The sequence below is a fragment of the Eriocheir sinensis genome, chromosome 22 (assembly GCF_024679095.1).
Source record: "Eriocheir sinensis breed Jianghai 21 chromosome 22, ASM2467909v1, whole genome shotgun sequence".
Classification (NCBI taxonomy): Eukaryota; Metazoa; Arthropoda; class Malacostraca; order Decapoda; family Varunidae; genus Eriocheir; species Eriocheir sinensis.
In genome coordinates, this window is record NC_066530.1 from 2,246,015 (window position 1) to 2,266,108 (window position 20,094).

The 20,094-nt window shown below is 43.3% G+C and overlaps 1 long non-coding RNA gene across 2 annotated transcripts in view; it reads right to left on the reverse strand.

Moving 5' to 3' along the window:
* The window catches only part of LOC127001929 (uncharacterized), a 199,392-nt gene that overhangs the window by 169,300 nt on the left and 9,998 nt on the right, over positions 1-20,094 (reverse strand). For both annotated transcript variants that reach the window (XR_007755562.1, XR_007755563.1), the window contains exon 2: positions 8,515-8,558. This is a non-coding gene — a long non-coding RNA (uncharacterized LOC127001929). The remainder of the gene's footprint in view (positions 1-8,514; positions 8,559-20,094) is intronic.

The following is a 20,094-nucleotide window of genomic DNA, read 5'->3' on the forward strand; positions in this document are numbered from 1 at the left end:
TTTTTTCCCATTCACCTCCCGCCATTCTGCTCACTTGCACTTACTCAGCAGAAATAAATCCGTAATGACGTTTATACTACGAAACAAAATCTACTTCTGCAAAGAAAAATATTCCTGCATAATCAAGAACATTCAGTCGTTACGTAGCTTCCTCTCTTTCCATTTACCTTCCGCCCCCCGCGTCACTTTCCCTTACTCAGCACGAAAGGCTCGGTAATAGAGTTAATAGTAAATACCCAAGAAGCTTTTTTTTACGTTTGAACAGACAGAAAAAGGGCTGAGCTAAGCATGATCATGACAATCTTGCTCCATTCAAGATAATGATGGGAAGTGTGGTTATCAAGGCTTACTCGAAGAATATTTTGATATTCCTTCATGAAATTAATTTGTCGGAAGGAAAAAAATACAATACAACCAATTAATCAATAGTGGCAAACGACTGTGGCGCAGCGTCTCTCCCACCCACGATGCCAAACCCGGCGGGGAGTCTCCGTGCAGGCCCTCTTCCTTATGGTGTCTTATAGAAGGACGGATTGCCTCTTATAGAAACAACCCGATGAGCAGGTCGGCTTCTGGGTAGCGTGCCACATGCCCGTATAGCCAAAGATGGTGCTCATGGGCTATGCAGGTAATAGACCTGGAATCACTTTCACGGAATAATCGCCGGTTTAACAGAGTCATTCCAGCGATATTAGGATTCTGCATGGACACTTATTACCAAAGGCATCAATCCGCATCTCCAGTCACTATTCAGTGTCCTTGTTTTACAGCCATACAGTAAGACAGGTAGCACAAGCGACTTGAAGACCTGGATCTTTGTTTTCTTTTATGCACAGGCATCGGCAACCCCATATACTCGTGCAGAGCGAGTCCATAACACCGTGGGCCAAGCCAATCCGCGTAAGACTTCCTGACGAGGCCCGCCGTTGTTCTGAACTATGCTACCAAAGTTTGCCAAATTTTCCAAGATATCAATGTCCTTGGCACACGCATGAATAGACTGCACTGTTTAATTAAGCAAGCCTCCAAACACCTGTACCTTGGTCTTGACCAAAGAGGACTAGAGTCCCAAGGGCTTCGTCTCCTCTTGCAGTGCCTCGAGAGCCATCACCAGACCCTCCAGCGACTCCGCAAGCTTTACTGCATAATCGGCAAATACAAGGTCAGTGACCCTGGTATTACGAATAGTTGATCCACAATGACTGATCCACAACTCTGATTAGGACCCAGTCCATACACGTGTTGAAAAGCGAAGGGGCATGGACACAGCCCTGCTTCATTCTCGCGTCCGTGGGAAAGAAGCTGGACACGTACCTTAAAGGAGCTGGACACGTACCTTAAAGAAGCTGGACACGTACCTTAAAGAAGCTGGACACGTACCTTAAAGAAGCTGGACACGTACCTTAAAGGAGCTGGACACGTACCTTAAAGAAGCTGGACACGTACCTTAAAGAAGCTGGACACGTACCTTAAAGAAGCTGGACACGTACCTTAAAGAAGCTGGACACGTACCTTAAAGAAGCTGGACACGTACCTTAAAGAAGCTGGACACGTACCTTAAAGAAGCTGGACACGTACCTTAAAGAAGCTGGACACGTACCTTAAAGAAGCTGGACACGTACCTTAAAGAAGCTGGACACGTACCTTAAAGAAGCTGGACACGTACCTTAAAGGAGCTGGACACGTACCTTAAAGGAGCTGGACACGTACGTGAAAGAAGCTGGACACGTACCTTAAAGAAGCTGGACACGTACCTTAAAGGAGCTGGACACGTATCTTAAAGAAGCTGGACACGTACCTTAAAGGAGCTGGACACGTACCTTAAAGAAGCTGGACACGTACCTTAAAGAAGCTGGACACGTACCTTAAAGGAGCTGGACACGTACCTTAAAGAAGCTGGACACGTACCTTAAAGGAGCTGGACACGTACCTTAAAGAAGCTGGACACGTACCTTAAAGGAGCTGGACACGTACCTTAAAGCTGGACACGTACCTTCCCCCCCCCCCCACACACACACACACTTCTCAGAACTCTCAGTCCCAAAATATACAGGCCAATTAATAGACCAACGGTCCTTGAGAGAATCCATCGCAATAGCCCGAGATCCCAGAGTGCCTCGCGAGGCACTGAATCAAACCTCTTCTTGAAATCGACATAGACTGCCAGCATCCCTAGTCGAGACTCAAGTCGGCGCCCCACCAGTACGTGAAACGCTGGGATACGGTCATTCATTGACTTACCAGGCGTAAACCTGGACTGGTCAGGTCACTGCAGCTTCAGCAGCTGGCTGCGACAATATTTTCTTTGTTTTCCGTTATGAGTACGAATTGGAACGGTGCGTATCAATTGGAGCAAATACCCATTCCGCTGCACAAGCAGCAGAACAGCTGCTCGCAAAACATTCGTCAAAAGGCCTTTGGCGCAACACTCCGCTAATATTATTGGTTCACAGGTGTTCATGCCAGAGTGATTAATTAATCGCGTCCACACAGCCGAGTGGAGCGTGAGGGGATGATTATTTTAACCGTGAGGTGTTACGTCCGCCTGGCCTCACGCGGAATAATATTATGGTCCGATTATTTATTTATGGCGCGTGATCTTGTGGTGCAGTTAAACATCAGAATATAAATGACAAGCCATGCATAAATACATATACATACGCAAGAACATATTAAATCATAATTATATACACACAAACTGACATCTATATTAGCATCAACTCGTCAGGTTGGATACAGCTAACCTTTCTACGATTCTTTTAATAATACATTATAACCCATATATGGCATTCGTATAAACACACACAAACAAATTTATACGCATACACACATAAGTCCATCTGAACACGTAAATGTATATACACACAAATACAAACACACAAGCATGAAAACAGCATGCCTTCGTAATGCAAGGATAAATAATCATAAGAAATCGTTAGTGATAAAATCAAATCAGCGTTGAGGCATCTTCAAAACAAAACGGCCGGGCGATGGTATGGACGTCTTTTATAGACATTTAACACAGAGGAGCGTTAGGCAGTGCAGGGAAAGGTCGGGCACGCACGACTGTGCTTGGGTGTGCTTCAAGGAACATAACTCTACAGACACGTATCCACCCTCGCTCCTCCTAAGCTCCAAGGTTTCTGATTTAACACAAATTGAACAACACATCACACTTCCCTTACATTCCCCCTCCCTCTCCCACTGCACGGAGCGACTTTATCTAAAAATTAAATCTGACACTTCATGTGCTCAGTGGCCGAAGGAACCAATCTGTGCACACAACCAATTTTCTTTAACGAGTTTCACGAAAATGTGCTTATTATTTAGTCCGTATGTTGTAACTGCAATCCGAGATAACTGTCTGACTTGCTCCTACCGTGTGTAAATGTTCCACGCGTCGCTGCACGTGTTGGCCTTGTTCTCCTAATAGCGGAAAGCGTACACCAGGAAAAGGGGAACATTTTTGTATGGTTGCTTGTCTTTCCTGCCGCCAGCCCTACAACGCAGGACACGTGGAGACGCGAGGCTGGGGCGTCCACTTGCCTGGGACGAGACAGGCCGACTGCACACCCAAGAATAAAAATAATAATAATAATAATAATAATAATAATAATAATAATAATAATAATAATAATAATAATAATAATAATAATAATAATAATAATAATAATAATAATAATAATAATAATAATAATAATAATAATTTATTGCTCTTACAGAGAATTTGTCTTGTGCTTGCCATAGTATAAAAGAGAAATATAAAAGAGAAATATATAAGTTTAAAAAAAGATTACACAGTCAGAAGAATAAGAATGTGGTTCATAATTCTCATAAACATATCATTTGGTAATTCTTTACTAATAACGAAAGTGAGCGGCTGCTACGTAATGTACATGTGAAACAACAAGCAGCTCCATAATGATCAGCTTATCCGTTGAAAATACGACACATCATGACCAACACAATGAAAGGTTTCCAAGTCACAAACAACTTTATTTTTTTTTATTATGTACAGAATATGTATTTTTTTATCAACTTCAGTATAATTATTGCTTTCATGTATGAAAAAAAACATTGTATATTTTCTATGCATGTGACTTGGCCCCAGTATATATAACACACACAATGTTTGGTGACGTGTGATGCTTTCGCGGCGCAAGGCTGTCACCATCACGCACAGGCAAAGTGAGGTGTTGTAATATTCCGGTTTGATATAAGTGATCGTTTTACTGTTTGCCTTGCTTCCTACTAAAAATCTGACATATTAATGGGCCATATTACAAGTCAAACCCGAGAAGTTTCGGGTCCCTGCAACGGTCGGTTTAGGGGCCGTACTATAAGTCCAATCCCAGAAAATTCGGGTCCCTACAGAGTTCGGGATGAATAACTCTGTAGGGACCCGAAACTTCCCGGGTTTGACTTGTAATACGGCCCATTGCCACCACACATATACAATTTCTTTTCACCTAACTGGCCTGACTATCCATTAAAAGAAAAAAAAAAAAGAGGTGCTGTTACGCCACGTTCGTCGCACCAGGAGTGGTGACGCGCGTCGAACAATATCGGCCCAGAAAAAAAGAACGAGAACTCTCTTCCCTTCCCGGCCAGTTTTCCGCCTCGACGGACTCCTCGTATTGGAAAGTCAAACGAGGGTCGAGTCCGTATCAGTAAATTTTTCTTCCCCGAATGGCCTGCTCAGAGGACCCAGTGACTCCGGCTGTATATTCGCGCTGGTCTACCCGAGTTGTTTTTCCTTCCACTTGTGTCTTTCCTACGCTCGTCCTGAAACCACTTAAGCTAACTAACCTAACCTAGTGACTGTTTCCGCAATAGTCCATGTTTCATTATGGCCTTTCCTCAACCTGTCTTTGCCTATTCTGTCCTTTGTCTAACCTCTCTCTGTTCCTTCCCTTGTAAACCTTCGGCGCCGATCCATAATACCACTCAGACTTCATTACTCCGTCCTCACCTCAGCCTTTCCTCTGCCTGCCTTTCCCTATTCTGACCTCTACCTAACCTTTGGCTGGTCCGTCCCTTGTAGCCTCGCAGCGTTGATCAGCAATACTTCCAAGACCTCGTCAATTTGTGGCTTCCTATCGCGTCCCCAAATAAATGAACATTTCGTCGCCCAAGAACGCACATATGACCTGCAGGCTTTCGTAGCAGTTGTGGGCCTTTCCAGGGGTAGGTTTTTTTTACCATGGTGTTAGTTTGACCTTTCCTCTCTACCATGAACTTAAAAAAAAGCTCATTATAATCCAATCGATCTTCTTTTTGACCTTTGGAAATAGTTGATGTGAGAGTTGGTAGCGTCTAGGAATGCCGACCCGAACCTCTGACCCTTTCCCTCCCTTGCCATTCCCTAGTGAGGTGATACATAACAAAGCTCCCAGCAGCCGTTTCTCACCCTCCTTTCATCAACCAGCTCCCGTGCCTACCCTCAATCCACATCCACAAGACACTAATATTATTTCTGACCCATTTCATTGTTAAACGTAGGTGGAAGATAAAGCATGAGAGAGAGAACACTATAGAAGCTTTCCAATGTACAGGTCGATAGATTATGCAAGTGTGTGTGTGGGGGGAGAGGCCTGTCTGCCCCCCCCCCCTCTCTCTCTCTCTCTCTCTCTCTCCAATTCCTTCCCTTGTCAGCCATTTGTCAAAGTATAGGAAAAAAGTATTAAAACTATTTGGCCAAGATTCTTACCAAAGTGAATCATGCGCCGCAACGTCGTGTGGAAATATAGTCTGACACGATTCACGATTCTCTGTTCACTTTGTTCTTGTTCTTCATGTTCCTTTCCCTACTGATCACTAACCAAGAGAAAGAATGAAAAATACCAGACTGTTGACTCGAAAAAACTTCCAGCGTACGCGTCGCTTAATATTAACACATGGATACTCTACAATCTATGAGTTCTTGTTCCTCTCGTTTCCTGCAATGTTGCCCGCTTTCCACAGGTTACCATTGGGAGGACAGTGATTTTTACAATAGAGGAAGCAGCTGGAGGTAAAAAAAAAAGAAGTCCGCAATGCGCTGCTCCTGTAAATAAATAGAACAGGAGACCAATAAGAGAGGATCAATTTCGGATCGTACAAAGTGTTCGCTCGAGAAGCCTCCACCATTACTAGTATCTTTAACCCGTCCGCTGCGATTAGTACAGATTCGGCTTTCACTGGTAGCATGGTAACATATACTCCCAGGTCTTTCTCTGCTTCTGTGGTGGATAGTGGAGTGTTTTTCATGTGGTATTGGTATGCTGGATATTCTCTCCCAAGGTGCAGGACTTTGCATTTTTCCTCATTGAATTGTAGCAGCCACTTTTTGTTCCATTCCTGTAGCTTGGTGATATCTTCTTGTGGGAAATCCGCGGTCAAGGGGTTAAGAGAACGCCATGCAAGAGTCTAATTAAGCGTGATTCATGATTATCTATATTCTCAGTAAATGTTCCTGTTGTTCCTTCCATGCACTTGCCACAGTTAAAGCACCCAATACATTTAAATTGAAAAGCTCTCTAAAGTTACTCAATTTCTAACGAACAACTAACATGCAAACAAAATATATAATTCACTGTTCTTTCTCTGTCGCTGTTCCCCGCATTCTCCCTTGTCACTCACATGTCAAAAGTTAGCCACGGGAGGAATAGTGGCCAACCGTCAACACGAGAAGTATTCCAAAGTTACTAAATTATGCAACGAGAAGCCATGCAAGAGTCTAGGTCATGCACGGCTAATGACGCTCTGGTCCCTCTGTCTTCCTGCTCCTCATTTCTCACCCAGCTTCCGGAGGTTAAACACGGGATCTGAAGTAACTTGCTGATTACTTAAGAAGCTTTCCAACGATTATACGACTCATTGTTCTCCCTTAGTGCTTGTTCCCCCTTGTCACCCACTCGCCAGATTACTTGAGAAGCTTTCCAACGATTATACGAGACTTTGTTTTCCCTTAGTGCTTGTTCCAACTTGTCACCCACTCGCCAGGGGGAGGAAAGAGACCCAAACATATACTCGAGGAATCTTTCACCGTCGCAGCATTATGTAGTGAGGCGCCGTGCAGAGACCAGTCGAGCAAGACAAATGGTTCGCTGCACCTTGTTTGCTCCTCACCAGCCTTTGGGCGTGACTCTGAGCGCCGGTAATAAATCATCGCCAATTCGGGGAAGAGGAGTCAAACGAAGCGAGTTGTTGCTGCTTGATACAAACTGTTGACGGTACGGCACACACACACACGGAGCCAGTGGCGAAATCAGTATAAAGATGCAGTAAAGGAAGATGAAGCGAATATTGGTTAGACAGTGACACGTATTAAAGTGGAGAGTAGAAAATGAAGGCCAAGGAGAAGATGGACTGATTGTGTGAGAGAAGATTTACAGAAGAAGGGAACGTCGGGTAGCAAGGTAGAGGATTAAACCGGTGCTAACACAGATGCAGTAAAGGAAGATGAAGAGAAGAGAATGTTGGTTAGACAGTGATACGTATTAAGGTGGAGAGTAGGAAATGAAGGCCAAGGATAAGATGGAGTGCTTGTGTGAAAGAAGATCTACAGAAGAAGGGAACGACGGGTAGCAAGGCACAGCATTAAACCGATGCTAACATAGATCAAGGAGATGGGAGAAGAACGTGTAGAAGAGTGATGGACGTGGAGGTAGAGGACATGAGAAGAGATAGACGAAAGATATGATGGATTGACAGTGTGGGAGAAGATCTACGCGGGAAAGGAACGACGGGAAACGAAGCACAGGAATAAACTGGTGCTCACGTGGACTATGGAGATGGGAGAAGGACGTGTAGAAGAGTGATGGACGTGGAGAAAGAGGACATGAGAAGAGAGAGAAGAAGAGAGATGATCTGCAGGGGCAAGGAACGACAAAAAGTGGCGCTGGACTAAACTAGTGCGAACATGCAATGAGGAGATAGGAGAAGGACGTGAAGGAGAGCGATGAAAGTGGAGGTAGAGGAGAGATGATCTGCAGGGGCAAGGAACGACAAAAAAAGTGGCGCTGGACTAAATTGGTGCGAATATGCAATGAGGAGATAGGAGAAGGACACGAAGGAGAGCGATGAACGTGGAGGTAGAGAGCGTGAGAAGAGAAAGACCAAAGATATGATGGATGGGTTGTGCGAGAGGAAGTCTGCAGGAGAAAAAGACGGACAGGTAACGAAGGACAAGCGAAGAGAATGAAAAAAGCGGTCAAACACAAACGGGCCCGCAGGAAAAGCCGTCAAGGATATGAAAGCAAAAAAAAAAAAAAAAAGAGACCTATTCACAGCCGGTGCTCTCAACCAACGTGTGTGACTTAAGCCTTCACGGGCACAAGACTTTACAGGAATGGTTTGAACACGAAAACACACATATACGATAAAAATAGAAGGGTAACCAGTGACAACACAACAACAACAACAACAACAACAACAACAACAACAACAACAACAACAACAACAACAACAACAACAACAACAACAACAACAACAACAACAACAACAACAACAACAACAACAACAAGTACATACCATTCCAGAAGTTGAAGTTGTAAGGGCAGCGTCATGTGGCCTACCTGAAAAGAAGTAAAAAAAAAAAAAAATAATGAATCTAAACAACACATAGGAAATATTAATCTATAGCTAATTCAAAGTAGGTTATAATGTTAAAAGACGTGTTTATGTATGTTTTCTTTAATACAAATCTAAAACCGCGCGGAAAAGTCTGCATGATACTAATTTCTGTATTCAATGTGTTACTTCTTTTTCATGTTTTAATCGGTCTCTCCTCTTCCTCCTCCTAGTCCTCCTCCTCCTCCTTTTCCTCCTCCTCCTCCTAGTACAATTTCAATTCTTTATTCCTTGATATTTCTCTTCCCCCTCTTGTTCTTTTCAATTTTTCATACCAATTATCTTGCTGGTTCTCTTCTTCCTCCCTTCCTTCCTTCCTTTCAATTCTCTCCCAACGACGCAGCTCCTTTCACCGCTACCCCCCACAGCCCCACAATCACCCCACAATACACTCCCTCTCCTTCCCACCCACCCCGACAACACCGAAATGCCTCCCAGCACGAACTTCATCAGAGGTCTTGAACGAGCAGGAAAAAGGTTTGACTGCAGATTCTGAGCCGAAGTGAATAGAGGTTCGAATATCTTTATAGGTCGGAACACACACACACACACACACACACACACACACACACACACACAGGCACCCCATCCCACACACACACGCTTGGGTTTTTCACGCCAACAAAACTACTGCAATAAAGACGACTGAAAATAATCATAAAAACCATATAGAAAAATTCCACCTGAGGGAGAAATCGTGTGGGTGAAATACATTTTTTATATATATTTGAAGCATTGAATAGCAGCGAGTATAATCCAAACTATATAATTCACCACAAAAGAGAGAGAGAGAGAGAGAGAGAGAGAGAGAGAGAGAGAGAGAGAGAGAGAGAGAGAGAGAGAGAGAGAGAGAGAGACAAACAGACAGACAGACAGACAGACAGACAAACAGACAAACAGACAGATAGACAGACACAGACACAGGCAGAGACACAGACAGACAGACAGAGACACAAACAGACAGGCAGAGACACAGATAGACAGACACAAACAAAATAAGAGATGAAAATAAGAAATAAGAAAAATTTGGACTGATAATGAATTAGCTGATACAACAGAGGAACGTATTTTGGACAATCAAATAATGCAAATAGACCACAAAAATAAAAATAAAAATAATAGGAATACAACGGAATGCTTCTGGTAAACTTTGCAAACTGGTAAACAGCAACCTGCCACTCACTGTCCTTAACGTACGAATCAGGAACTTGAGTAGGAGACGAAGAGAAACAAGAGGAAGAGAAATTAAGAGAGAGAAAGTAAGAGCTAGGAGAGATAGATAGATGCATACCGATAGAGTGAGAGAGAAATGAGAAACTAAGAGACAAACGAGAGACGAAGACACGAGAGGAAGAGAAATTAAGAGCTAAGAGAGATGACAGATAGAGTGAGAGAGAAATGAGAAACTAAGAGACAGACGAGAGACGAAAAGAGACGAGAGGAAGAGAAACTAAGAGAGATAAACTAAGACCCTCCCCCGATCCTAGCTTTTCACTTTCCCCAGTCCCTATTTCCTTTTCTTCCCCTTGTTCATCACCTCCTGTTTCACCTCCGTCCTCTACTTCTTCACCCCCTCCCGTTTCTTCTGTATCTTCACCATCCTCACCTCTCCCTTCACTTCCACTACCACCACATCATAACCACACTTCCCTCCGATTATTAACAATTAGTTTCCGTAGTATCAAAAACAAAATAGCCCAATTGCACCACCTAATCACCACACATAACCCAGACATAATAGTAAGGACAGAGACTTGGTTGACTTCTGACGTTGACAGCAGTGAGCTTTTCCTTCCCCCTTTTAGTATGACCGTTTTTCGTAAGGACCGCCCGACAGACCTCGGCAAAGGTGGCGGTGTTATCATCGCCACCAAGCCGGGTCTTTGTGTTCACCATAGGCCTGACCTTGACTCAGACTGCGAAATCACCTGGGTCCAGTTACAAACCTTCAACTGTAAATCTCTTCTTATTGCTGCTTTTTACAGACCGCCTTCTACTAATACAGACTATTTACACAACCTTCAAATTTCTCTTTCACGCATACAGGCAGACAAACACATCTGGATCACAGGTGATTTCAACCTCCCCGACATTGACTGGACTCCAATATCCCCATTTGACCCTCCCGATGCTGACGCCCCCAACTCCATTATTCCCCACACAAACAGACGCCAACTACACGACACATTCGTTGACATCATAAATACATTTTCACTCTCACAAACAGTACTCCAGCCAACACGGACACATACTGTAACACGCCCCGCTGGCCACGGTGGCCCTTTGACCACAGCACACACACTTGACCTTTTTCTCACCAACAACATTCTTAACATAACAAACACTCAGGTTGTTCCAGGACTTAGTGACCATGACATACTCATCGTTGACGCTGACCTCCGACCGATTAGACATAAACAGAGACCCAGACAGATTTTCCTTTTTTCAAGGGCTGACTTAGACATGATCAAACAAGACCTAACTGCCTTCAGGATTGACTTTTTTGCGACAGACCCACACACAAGACTTCCTTCCACCAACTGGAACAACCTGAAACACACCATACACGCCTCAATGAATAGACACATACCACAAAAAACACTTTCTAGTAGGTACACACTTCCCTGGTTTTCCAGGGATTACGCAGACAACATCGCAAGAAACAAAAACTCTACAGACGCGCGCAGACATACAACACAACAGATAATTGGACCGCCTACAAAAACCACCAAAAGACATTTGCCAAAAATATAAAAGTAGCGGAACGCAAACACATAGCAACTTACCTCGCAGACAACGTAAGAAATAACAAAATAAACTTTTTTAAGACGCGCAAACATGACACTAACACGATTACATCACTTAAAGACAACACTTGACACATTAGTAACCAGCCCACAACACAAAGCACAAATACTCAACACACAGTTCCGATCGGTGTACACACAAGAACACAACCTGACACCAAACATGCCACACAGCCCCTTCCCCCCCATAGCCCCCCTTGACATTACGACTAACGGATTACAGAAATTACTGGAAGGACTCGACACAACTAAATCCACTGGCCCCGACAACATTCCCGCCTTCATCCTTAAATCCTTTGCCCCCATCCTTGCCCCCATCCTTCAGGCCATATTCACCTAATCACTATCATCCACCTCATCACCCTCTGACTGGCTTTTGGCAAGCATTAATCCTTTATTCAAGACAGGTGACCGGACTGACCCAGCCAATTATCGCCCCATCTCACTAACATCGATTCCATGTAAAATTTTCTAACACATATACATAAATACAATGAATCACCTTGACACAAACAACATCCTTACTGACTCACAACACGGCTTTCGACCTAAACGCTCATGTGAATCGCAACTCATTACTACATATCACGACATTACGAGGCTACTTGACCGACGTGACTAAGATGATTCAGGGGTTGAGAAACTTGCCACACGAGGAAAGACTCAAACAGTTAAACTTGCATTCTCTAGAAAGGCGAAGGGTGCGTGGAGACATGATCGAGGTTTATAAATGGATGAAGGGCTTTAATAAGGGAGACATTCATAAGGTTTTGTTGGTAAGAGAACCGGGTAGGACACGAAGTAACGGATTTAAACTGGATAAATTCAGATTCAACAGGGACATAGGCAAAAATTGGTTTACTAATAGGGTGGTGGATGAGTGGAATAGGCTTAGCAGTCATGTGGTGAGTGCCAATACAATTGTCACATTCAAAAATAGACTAGATAAATTCATGGACAGCGATATTAGGTGGGGTTAGATACACGGGAGCTTAGGGTCAAAGGAGCTGCCTCGTACAGGCCTACCGGCCTCTTGTAGACTCCTGCGTTCTTATGTCCTTATGTCTTATGTCCTTATGACATTAAAGAAGTTGACACTATTGTTTTAGATTTTCCCAAAGCCTTCGACAGTCCCGCACAAAAGACTGACATTAAAATTGAAATACTACGGTATTTCAGGACCTGTTCTTCACATATTCTTCACTGGATCACTGCATTTCTTACTATCAGGACTCGACGTGTTGTTCTTGACGGATCTTCATCTGACACTGTCCCTGTTTCTTCAGGTGTCCCACAAGGCACCGTTCTAGGTCCCCTTCTTTTCCTTCTGTACATTAACGATCTTCCACTGTCAACGCCTAACTCTTCCACTAGACTATTTGCCGACGACAGTTTACTGTTTAGAGCAGTAAAGACTACTGACGACTGCAGACTACTTCAAAACGACTTAGACCAAGGCCATCTAGATGGCCTTGCTTGGACGCCCTCGAGCGGTGGGAGCGCACCTGGCAGATGCACTTCCGACGAGACAAATGCAAACTATTAAGATTCACCAGAGCGCAAAACCCCATCAATCACACCTACACTCTCCACAATTCAAATTTAGAATCAGTTCACACACACACAAGTACCTTGGTATCCATCTGTCAACTAACTTGAAATTCAACACCCACACAGACCATATCAGTGCCACAGACAACAGAACACTGGGGTTCCTGAGGAGGAATTTACATAACTGCACACCTGACATTAAACACATAGCTTATGACACACTTGTGAGACCAACACTGGAATACTGCTCCACGGTGTGGGATCCTTACACACACAGAAACATTGATAGGTTAGAACAAATCAACACCAAGGCGGCAAGGTTCATTACAAACAATTACACTCGAACGCCTGGAATCACAACACGGATCAAGCAACAGATAAACATGGACCCTCTTCACATACGCAGACAAGCACACAGACTTACACTTATGTACAAGATCACAAACACTCACATTGACATTGACCCACAAACATACCTACACAACGCAAACAGTCAACGTACTCGTAACACACACATCCATAAATACCAAACATATCACACTAACACTGACGCATACAAGCACTCATACTTTCCACGCACCATACGTGACTGGAACAGCCTCCCTCAACAGATTTTAGACTGCGGTACAATAGACTCATTCAAAAAACAAATACACACTCACTTGTCACCACAACACACCAACACTAACAATTACACTTGATTCACTTCCCTCCCCTGCACACTCGGCTCCCCCGTCCCCCCAACTGCCAACAAATATGCGTGTTATGCACCTGTACGGGTGCCCTGCGCATCATGTATCCAGATCCAGATCCAGAAGAGCTGAGAGATAGATAGATACACACAGATAGATAGAGTGAGAGAGAAATGAGAAACTAAGAGACAGACCTTCACTCCCTTCTAACTATTTCTCTTCCGGCAACACGAACTTTCCCAAACACGGCGGCCCAAACTCCCCGCCCGTCACAAACACGAGGCGTATAACAACAAAACAGCGTGTCACTTCCTGCCCTCCCCTCGCCCTCTCACGCCCATCAAAGGCTCGTCATTTCCTCCTCTCTCTCTTACATTTCTTGACCTTTATGTTCTTATTGAGGGGCCTTCTTCTCCTGTCCCTTCTCTTCCTATCTTTCTTCTTCTTCCTCACCTATTTCATCTGTTTCTTTCCTTCTCCTCCTTCATTTTCTTCACTTCCGTTCCTCCTGCTCTTCCTATCACTTTTCCTCTTCCTCATCTACTTCATCTCCTGTTTCCTTGATTCTCCTTTTAGTCGTTCTCTCTTTACTTCTCATCCTTCGTTTTCTTCTCTTGCGTTTTTATTGTGATTCCTTCCTCCTTGTCTTCTTCTTCCTCATCTACTCCATCTCCTGTTCGTTGTTCTCTCCTTCCTACTTCACCTCCTTCACTTTCTTCGTCTGGTCTTTTAGTCTCTCCTCCTGCTCCTCATTTCACTCTTCTCCCCTTCCTCTGCTTCTTCCTCCTCCTCCTCCTCCTCCTCCAAATACAAAGCAGGATTTACTATTTTCATACAGGGGCGTTTGCATCCTAACCTGATTTTACCGTGATTTGAGGAGCAAACTGATGCCTTTTTCATGGCGGGCCTGAAACATCGTCTGAAGGCACAGGATTTCCGGGTGAAGGATGAACTCTCAGGAGGGCGGAATGCATCGACTTCACGGCCCTGCATCATTACAATTAACGACGCAATTATGTCGTTTATCGTATGGAAGGAAGCGCTAACAGAAGGGGAATGAAATGTTGACTTTGGTTTATTATAAGTTTTAAATCCCTCTTTCGATTCACTGTTTTATGTTATCTTTCCCTCTCTGACTCTCTCTGTGTGTGTGTGTCCCTATCTCTGTCTCACTCTCACTCTCACACCACCTAGATTTCAGTTATTTTCTTTCATTTGTTTTTTTCTTCTGTTTCTTCCCTTTACTTCGACTTCTCTTCTTCGTATGTATCCTCCTCCTCCTACTCCTCCTCCTCACACACACACACACACACACAAGCACACACGCACGCACGCACCCGGCTATGAATTGGGTGATCAAGGAGATGGATTCAGACTCCACAAACGTCATGTCATCTGGTCTTTGCGCCGCGGGAATCAAAGACACTGAAGGGAGAGGATCAAGTGACTTCCCTTTGAATTCCGAGACCAATGAAAGCCACTTCTTGCCTCCTTTCCCTTTCCTTAACCTCCTTCCCTTCCGCTTCAATAACCCTTTCCTAATGAAGCCAGAATTACCTGTCTCTTTTACCAGAACGTACCTGCCTGCCTGTTCTAATTACTGGCCTAGTTCACACATACAAACACATACAAACACACACACAAAAAAACATGACTTCCTTCCTGCTTTCACTTTTATCAGCAGGAGTCTACAGTTTGTTTACCACCGCCTATATTTCAATTGTTTTCTTTCATTTTTTCTGATTTTTCTTCAATTTCCTCCCTTTATTTCGACTTCTCTTCGTCCTCCTCCTCCTCCTCCTTCTATGATGATGATGATGATAGCGTTAACGTGGGTGCAATGGCCCTAACGACAGCCCACCCCCAAAAGACCTTGACCAGGTTATCTCCTGGTCTGAAAAACGGCAAATGTCCTTCAACCTTGACAATTTAAAGATACGCTCTTTGGGTCCAGAAGCAGTGTCTATACATACAGCATGCATGCGAGTCGTACAGGATAATCAGATCTTGGGGTCACTATCAACAGTGACCTGAAACATTCAAAGTACCTAAGTCTGCTGTAAAATAATAAATACTATAATCGGATTCGTAGCGAGGAATTTCTCCTGTAAGTCGCCGTAGTAATGTTACCTTAATATGACTCGATGGTGAAGCCTCACCTGAATTATGCAGTCAAGACATGGGCCCCTAATTACAAAAAAGAAAAGGAAATACTGACGACAGCAAAGCTACGGTCTACAAAATCAATACCACCTTTGCGGGCCCAGCCGTATGAACAACGACTCAAGCGAGTAAATATCTTTCAGTAAGAAAAAAACACGAAGAAATTTGATACCGATCTTCATGAATCTGAATAAGTCCACTAATTTTTAACCTTTGCGGGCCCAGCCGTATGAACAACGACTCAAGCGAGTAAATATATTTCAGTAAGAAAAAAATACGATGAAATTTGATCCCGATCTTCATGAATCTGAATAAGTTCAGTAATTTTTAACCTCCAAAGTAACCCCTTGACCGTTACTTTGCTGCGTCAGGGGTTAACTGGACGTTGCCGCACGAACGTAAATAAATGCTTTGATCTGCTCTGGGGTCACTGCAGTGCCTGATGACTAATTAAATCGCCTTAGCGGGAAGCCTCTTAATAAGTCAACAATCTTTCTGTTGCCTGCCATTCAATGTTTCCATGTACATGTTTCATCACCCTCCTCCTCCTCCTCCTCCTACAATCATCTCCTCTCTCTCTATTCCTCCTCCAATACCGTTCCCAGAACCATCACTCACACTGGCCATCGATCACCGGAGCACAGCGTTGCTACACGCACAATCCATACTTTTACCTGCACACTCATCTGTAACGACATGCAGAGGAGCAGGAATTTCCCGGAACGAAGAACGCCTATGAATAGGAATCCATGATGTGGAGACGGAAAAACACGCGAGGAAAAAATGAACGTAAATTTCGAGGTGATCCCTTAATTTATTTTCCACGTGTCTCGCGAAGCCCCGCGGTGCTTTAAATGAAGGTGATTATGCCGAGGCTTCCGTGCGATTATCGTGCTCCGGCATCTTTACTGTGACGCGGACTAGGCCGTGAGAACTCTTCACGTTACTTTTGAGTGCATTGGTTAACGTAAAGTCTTATCAATTGTAATTGTTTTGACCTCTGTTGAACGACTTAAACGGGAAATTTTCAAACGTGTTCCTACACAGAGGGCAGCACTGACCCACTTGTCCTTCTCTTTGGAATTTTTAGTCTCCTACCTATGTCATTCACATTCTTATTTGATTCATGTCAAGGGTGACAACGAAGTCCTGAGGTATCTATATACTTTTCTGTAATTTATAGTTATTGTTACCCAAACAAAACTATTGGCAATATTACGCATGAATTCGTGATATATTAGTTTTTTTTTTTTTTTCCAGCAACCTAAATTTGCTTACCAAGATGCATATAAACTAGGTAATCATAATTAGGTTTTATACTATTAATATTATTCTCCCCTTTAAAACTTATAACGATAAGTAATAATTAATTAAAATTAAAACATCATATTTTATTGACTGACAGTCATTAGGACTATTAATTATTGTATTCTTAAAACTGTTCACTTATCGATCTCGTTACCTACCTTTACACTTCTCAGGTTTTAAAATAATCTACAGACACCAAGTTTGAATATAATAAAATAGCATTTTCACTACTCATACATACTTTTTTTTTACTAACCTGATTCTTTAATATTTCTAAATACACTCGTTATAAGTTTATTTTGACGCAAACAAGCATTCGCACTGCATATACATATACTTATACATATATACATGTTCTTATACTCCTGGAAATCGTGGTCTAGTTCCACACCAGGCAGCCCTCCGCCGCCTTCATGCAGGTGCTCAGGGCAACGCGGATAAACAAAAAAAATAGCAGAAGGCAAAATCGGCATCCATACACACTCCAATAACACTGATTTCACGTTATCGCTGTTTCCTCCTTTGATGCTGGAGAGAGAGAGAGAGAGAGAGAGAGAGAGAGAGAGAGAGAGAGAGAGAGAGAGAGAGAGAGAGAGAGAGAGAGAGAGAGAGAGAGAGAGAGAGAGAGAGAGAGAGAGAGAGAGAGAGAGAGAGAGAGAGAGAGAGAGAGAGAGAGAGAGAGAGAGAGAGAGAGAGAGAGAGAGAGAGAGAGAGAGAGAGAGAGAGAGAGAGAGAGAGAGAGAGAGAGAGAGAGAGAGAGAGAGAGAGAGAGAGAGAGAGAGAGAGAGAGAGAGAGAGAGAGAGAGAGAGAGAGAGAGAGAGAGAGAGAGAGAGAGAGAGAGAGAGAGAGAGAGAGAGAGAGAGAGAGAGAGAGAGAGAGAGAGAGAGAGAGAGAGAGAGAGAGAGAGAGAGAGAGAGAGAGAGAGAGAGAGAGAGAGAGAGAGAGAGAGAGAGAGAGAGACTTTGGTCGTATAATTCTGAATGCATCTGAAAATAAAAAAAGCACATTATTTTATACAGATGAAAGTGGCAAGGAGAAACTTTCAACTTCAGAGGAGAGCAAGGATGAAGGATTATGGTTTCAAGTCTGTGGTGATAAAATTTGTTCTTAGTCTTGAAGAGGATGAGCGGGGAGATCAGAAAGTGAAATTATCATATATGTATATTCATGTATATGGAAACTCAAAGTAATCTCCGTTATCACCTTAATTAACATACCTAAGATACAAGGTAAATAAGGAGAGGAGAGGAGCGAAAGCTGATACAAATAGGATAAAGAAGAATTGGTTGGAATATAGAAGTGAATATTAACGTACAAACAAAATATTTCATGTAACCTCAATTTTCATCATAATTAACATACCGGACGGAAAATTGCATATAATTGAAGGGCAAATTATGATACAAATAAGAGAACTCTGGCATTCCCTAGCGTTTTTGATGCGTATTTTAGCAACGAAGAAAAAATGTTATTATTTCTTATTTAACACAATCCTTTAACTTCCTGGCCGTCTGTTCAGACCATAAAAATAAGTACAAACAGTCAAGGTATTTTTCAATTCTTTCAGAAACTAAAAAAATCATTTCCTCTCCCCCCTATTTTAACCTCTCCTCTCTCTACTCACCTTCTTTCTATCCCCTCTTCTCTCCTTTCCTCTCTCTCCTCTCCTTGCTTCTATCTCCTTCCCTGTCTCTCCTCTCCTTTCCTCTCCTTCCCTTCCTTCCCTTATCTCTCCCATCTTCCTCTCTCTGCCTGCATTCCATCTCTCTCCTCCCCTTTCCTCTCTCTCTTCTCCGTCCCACTATCTCCTTTCATTCCCTCTCTCTCCCTTCCTTCCTCCTCTTCCCTCTCTTTCCATCACTTTCCCCTATTTCCTCTCTCTCCTCTCCTTTCGTTTTCTCCATTCCTTCTTGAACTCTCTCTCTCTCTCTGCCTTCCTTCTCTTCCTCCTCTTTCCCCCCTCATCCCCCTTCCTTCCCGAACACAGTAGCACATTAAGTGAAGTCTTTTGGAAACCCTTATATGCCTTTAAAGGGCCTGAAGGACTCTTGGTGAGGGGGATGGAAATCTGGCCTCGGGGGTTCGCGTAGGCGGCCTCTTTGAGCAGGAGGCGCGGCGTATTTGTGTAGGATTGAGGGAGAGAGCCTTTGATATGATGTGGGAATAATCGTTTGGTCTTCCTTGGTCTTTAGTCTTGGGATGGAAAATGAAGTGTTGGATTTCATTTGGGAGAAAGGAAGGGAGGGAGGGAAGGAGGGGAAGGCAGAGAGGGAGAGGAGGAGAGGGGGAGAGAGAGAGAGAGAGAGAGAGAGAGAGAGAGAGAGAGAGAGAGAGAGAGAGAGAGAGAGAGAGAGAGAGAGAGAGAGAGAGAGAGAGAGAGAGAGAGAGAGAGAGAGAGAGAGAGAGAGAGAGAGAGAGAGAGAGAGAGAGGAAAATAAAGAAAATCAAACAAAAAGATAGAAAGAATGAAAAAGAAAGAAAGAGAAAATGAAACAGACAGACGGATAGATAAACAGGCAGTCAGAGAGACACACAGAAAAAAAAACATAGACAAACAGATACAATGTGTGTGTGTGTGTGTGTGTGTGTGTGTGTGTGTGTGTGTGTGTGTGTGTGTGTGTGTGTGTGTGTGTGTGTTTACAAGCCTAAAACCATAAACAGCATAAAAATAATATATAAAACGGAAAACTGCTACTAAATTGAGGTCTTTGGAAAGGGATAAACACATCACCATTTAAACATTTCTCGTTTTTAAACCAAACAAGGCAAGTAAACGCCTCTTATTTTTTTAAGCGTGTGTCCTGAAGATATTAATTAGACAAAAAGAAAAAAAATCGTAGCTCGTAACCCGCAGCGACTTAATGGAAAAAAAAGTGTAATAAATAACATATAGAGGTTTTTTTTATGTGTCTTGAGGATATCACAGAAAAACACGTCCATATCTCGTTTCCCGCCGCGA